Source organism: Chelonoidis abingdonii, chromosome 2 (assembly GCF_003597395.2).
Source record: "Chelonoidis abingdonii isolate Lonesome George chromosome 2, CheloAbing_2.0, whole genome shotgun sequence".
Lineage (NCBI taxonomy): Eukaryota > Metazoa > Chordata > Testudines > Testudinidae > Chelonoidis > Chelonoidis abingdonii.
Genome location: NC_133770.1, coordinates 299,339,491 through 299,344,420, shown reverse-complemented (window position 1 = coordinate 299,344,420; position 4,930 = coordinate 299,339,491). Strand labels below are relative to the sequence as shown.

The window sequence follows — 4,930 nt, the reverse complement described above, 5'->3', positions numbered from 1 at the left end:
CTTCGTGGTCGTGTCGCGCGGGTGACTTCTGGGGCGGTATGGTGTGCCTGTTGCTTTGTCTTGCGGGGCTTTGGCTCCTGCGCTTGCGCGGAGCCCAGGTGGTAGGGCTCTTGTGTTTGTGCGCGGCCGTCCGGGGCGCGGCGAGGGTGCGGGGGCGGCAGAAAGGATAGAATATGTGGGCAGGGCCAGGTGAAGGCGTGGGTGGGGGGGGCAGGCAGCCGATAGCGGGGTTGTGCCGAGGGATGGCTGGGTTTGGGTGGCGTCCAGGTCGTCATACGGCTGTGCCGGTGAGTGGGTGTGGTGTGGGCATCGCGATAGTTCGGGCTGTGGCCGGGTATGTGGGTGTGGTCAGGCAGGCATTTTATCGGGGCTGTGTTCCGGGGAGTTGGGGGGGGGGTGTTGTCTGTTAGGCAGTCATTATCGGGGCTGTTGTGCCGGGGGAGTGGGGGGGGGGCAGGCTAGACATATTCGGGGCTGGCCGGGGAGTCGGGGGGGGGTGGAAGGTTTCAGCATAGCGGGGCTGTGTGCCTAGGGCGTCCGGGGGGCGGAGAGGGGCAGCATACGGGGCTGTGCCCAGGGAGCTTGGGGGGGTGACGGGGGATGGTCAGGCATACGGGGCTGTGCCAGGGAGCCAGGGGGAGATGGGGCAGGCAGCATTATGGGGCAGTGCCTGAGGCGCGAGTGGTGTGTGGGGGGGAGCCCAGGATATGGGGGCAGGCAGGGAGCGTGGGGGGGGACAGGCAGCATACGGTGCAGTGCCAAGAGAGCGGAGGGAGCCGGGGCAGGCAGCATACGGGGCTGTGCAGGGAGCGTGGGGGGGGCAGGGCAGCATACGGGGTAAAGTGCTGGGGGCAGGGCAGCATACAGGGCTGTGTCAGGGAGCGGGGGGGGGGGGGCAGGCAGGCATATGGGGGCGTGTGTCTTGGGGGGGGCAGGCGCATACAGGGCATGTGCCAGGAGCGTGGGGAGCAGGCCAGGCAGGCATACGGCGAGTGCCAAGGGAGCGTGGTGAGAGGGGCAGGCAGCATACGGCGAGTGCCAAGGGAGCGTGTGGGGGGGCAAAGGCCCCAAGCCCATATGGGGGGGCCCCCCCCCCCCCAAAAAGTGCAGGGAGAGTGTGGTGTGGGGGGCGAGGCGGATATGTGGCAGTGCCAGGAGCGTGTGGGGGGAGGGCAGGCAGCATACGGGGCAGTTGCGGGGAGAGGGGCAGGCAGCATTCGGGGCTGTGCCAGGGACGTGGGAGGGGCGTCAGGCGCAATACCAGGGGCTGTGCCGCAGCGTGAGGGTGGGGGCAGCAGCATCCGGCTGTGCCACGAGCGTGGGGGGAAGGACTAGGGGCGTGTCAGGTAGCGGAGGGGGGGGCAGGCGAGCATCGGGGCCTCTCCAGGGGAATGGCGTGGGGCGCAAGCATACGGGTCATGTTCAGGGAGCTCGGGGGGGCAGCAGCATCCGGCTGTGGCCAGGGAGCGAGGGGGGGGTCTGCGCCATCGGGCTGTGCCAGGAGCGGGGTGGGGACCCAGGCAGATAACGGGCTGTGCCAGGGAGCGGGGAGGCCCCAGGTCAGATACGGGCTGTCCAGGAGACGCGGGGGGGGGGACCAGGCAGCAACGGCTGTGCGGGGAGCGGAGGGGGGGGGCGCCAGCAGCTATTACCGGGCTGTGCCTCGGGGGGGCACCCAGGCCAGTATACGGGCTGTGGCCGGGGAGCGGGGGCAGGCATGCATCGGGGCTGTGCAGGGAGCGAGGGGGGGGACGCCAAGGATGCATACGGGCTGTGCAGGAGCGGGGGGGGAGCCGGCAGCATACGGGCCTGTGCACAGGGAGCGGGGGGGCAGGGGGAGGCAGCAAGCGGGGCTGTGCAGGGGGGGGGAGGGGCGGCAGCAGATATGGGCTGGCAGGGAGCGTGGGGGGGGGCAGGCAGCACAATACGGCGCTTGCTGGGGTTTTAGGCAGGCTAGGCAACGGGTCTGTGCAGGGAGCGTGGGGCGGCGAGGGCAGCCTAACAGGGCGTGCCAGGAGGGGGGGGGGAGAGGGGAAAGGGACAATACGGGCTGTCCAGGCGAGCGGGCGGGGGCAGAGGGAGCAAGCATCTACCGGCTGTGCAGTGGCGGGGGGGCAGCGGGGAGGCAGCAATAGTCGGGCTGTGCCCAGGGAGCGTGGAGCGGGGCAGCACTCATACGGGCTGTGCCAGGGTAGGGGCGGGCGGGCAGGGGCAGCAGCATCGGGCACTGATGCCAAGAGAGGCGGGGGGGGGAAGGAGATGAGTGGGGCTAGTGCCAGGGAGCGGCGTGGGGGGGCAGGCAGCATACGGGGCTGTGCAGGGAGCGTGGAGGAGGAAGGCAGCATAATCGGGGCTGTGCCCGGGGCGTGGGGAAGAGGGTCAGGCCGCATACGTGCGAGTGCCAGGGAGCGGTGGGGGGGGGGGGGACCTGGGCAAAAGCATATGGGTTATGTGGCAGGGAGCATGTGGGGGGGGGGCACAGGCAGCATATGGGGCAGTGCCAGGGAGCGTGTGGGGGGGGCAGGCAGCATATGGGGCAGTGCCAGGGAGCGTGTGGGGGGGGCAGGCAGCATATAGGGCAGTGCCAGGGAGTGTGGGGGGCAGGTGGGATGGGGACAGTACCAGGAAGGTAGTAGGCACAGGCAGGGTGGGGTAGTGCCAGGGAGCATGGGAGGCCAGGCAGGATACAGGAAAGTGCCCGGGCGTGTGGGGGAGGAGGAGTGCCAGGGTGCGTTAAGGGAGGGCACTGTCAGGAATCTTTGGTGGCAGTGCCAGGAAGCTGGAGGGTGGCAGGTGGAGGCACTTGGGACAGTGATGGGGAGCCTTGGGAGCAGGCAGGGTAGGGGGTCAATGCCAGGGCGCAGTAGGGGCAGAAGTGGCATAGGCATAAGCAGACTAAGACTTAGGGCCCTAAGCAGCTCAAGGCAGCACTTTATTTGCTTTTTTAGTATGTGTTGTGTGAGGGGCTCCCCGGGAGGGCCCCCACAACATTATTCCTGCTTAGGGGCCCCCAGTGGGCTAGCACTGCCTCTGAGTAGGGGCAGGGCTGGGTAGCAGGCAGGGGCAGGGAGCATTCGGGGCAGGTGGAGGAGGGGTGTTTGTTAGGGACTGGCCATCAGTGCCTGAGAGTTGTAGGTGCAGGGCCAGGTGGCAGGCAAGGTTGGGGGCGGGGGCAGGGCCATGGGGCATTGGAGCAGGCAGGGGGTGGGTGGCGCAGGGAAGCTTTGGAGGCAGGCAGGGGATGGGTGGGGCAGGGAAGCATGGGGGCAGGCAGGGGAAGGGTGGCGCAGGGAAGTGTTAGGAGCAGGATGTCAGTGCTGGGGGATTGGTGCTGGGGAAATGGCAGGACAGGTTTTGCCTCATGTTGGGGATGAGCTACAAACCACCTGGGCTTCCACCTGTGTGGCACAAAGCAGAGTCACAGCCCTTGCGTTCCCCTCACCTGCCCCAGGCAGGGTCCCTACCGGGAGGAGGGCATTACTAGAGACCCTGTACCATGTCTCCGAGTGCTGCTTGCCCAGGGGGTGGGGGAGCCTGGGGCCCTCTGTCTAGGTTTCTAGGTTGTTATAAGGTCACTTCTCCCTGTCATGTGTCAGTGCCACCTTCCTACACTGCCCGCCCTGTAAACTGCCTCTTCCCTGACTCTGAGGCAGGGGTGGCTCTATGTATTTTGTTGCCCCAAGCATGGCAGTCAGGCTGCTTTCAACAGCTTGCGGCATGAGGTCCACCGGTTCCGCACCTTCAGTGTAACCGCTGCCGAATTGTCGCCGAAACCGCAGGACTGGCGGACCTCCCGCAGGCGCGCCACTGGAACCAGCCTGACTGCCACCCTCACTGTGACCGGCAGGCCGCCCCCCGCGGCTTGCCACAGCAGGCACCTGGTTGGTGCACTGCTGCCTGGAGCCACCCCTGCTCGGAGGCCAGGTCTGCGCTGTAGCAGAGATATGGTGCCTCGCTATGCTGGCATAATCCCATAGTGCAAACCGAAAGGGGGTTGCAAAGAGGATGCAGCTCAGTTGTTCTCAGTGGTGGCAGATGACAGAACAAGGAGCAATGGTCTCAAGTTGCAGTGGGGGAGGTTTAGGTTGGATATTAGGAAAAAGTATTTCCCTAGGAGGGTGGTGAAGCGCTGGAATGAGTTACCTAGGGAGGTAGTGGAATCTCCTTCCTTAGAGGTTTTTAAGGTCAGGCTTGACAAAGCCCTGGCTGGGATGATTTAGTTGGGGGTTGGTCCTGCTTTGAGCAGGCGGTTGGACTAGATGACCTCCTGAGAAAAAGGAAAATAAAACTTAGTGTTTATTTGTTGAAGTCCTTGATTTGGGGCAACGATCGAGGGACACAAGCCACACAGGAGAGGCAAAGCTGCCCAGCTGGGTTAATATTTAACAAGTGATAAACCCAAAGTCACAGAAAGTAGCAGAGTGTGATTACTACTGATGACGTGGATTAACTGGTAAACACTGGCCTCACGAAGTCCAGGGGAGATTGCTATCGGCCTGGAAGGAACCAGGATTGTCGTTCCCTCCCCATTCCCAGTTGTCTTGCCCCCCATGCATGCCCCTTTTTATAGAAACAGGACGTGGCACTTTGCACACATGCTCATGAGGATGCTCTCTTGAGCATTAAGGCCCTGTCCTTGGCAGCTTCTGCGAATATAAATATCAACAGCAGCAACAGCGTCATGCACAGAGGAGAGAGGCCAAGAAAGAAATCTGGGCCGGAGGAGTTAGAGAGAGTGGGAAAACTGAGATCTGGTCTACAACAGGTTGGCCGCTTCAGAGGTGGGAAAAAATCGCATGCTCCTGAGCCAATGCGGCTTGCTGCTCTTGTCCTGACGCTCCGTTGGGGAGGTGGAGTCCCTACACTGACAGAAAAAAATCCCTTCTATATGCTGCAGTCACAGAATATCACGGTTGGAAAGGACTACCAG

At 63.9% G+C, this 4,930-nt stretch overlaps 1 protein-coding gene across 1 annotated transcript in view; it reads left to right on the top strand.

Moving 5' to 3' along the window:
* Window positions 1-4,930, top strand: part of NAPRT (nicotinate phosphoribosyltransferase) — a 27,944-nt gene that overhangs the window by 270 nt on the left and 22,744 nt on the right.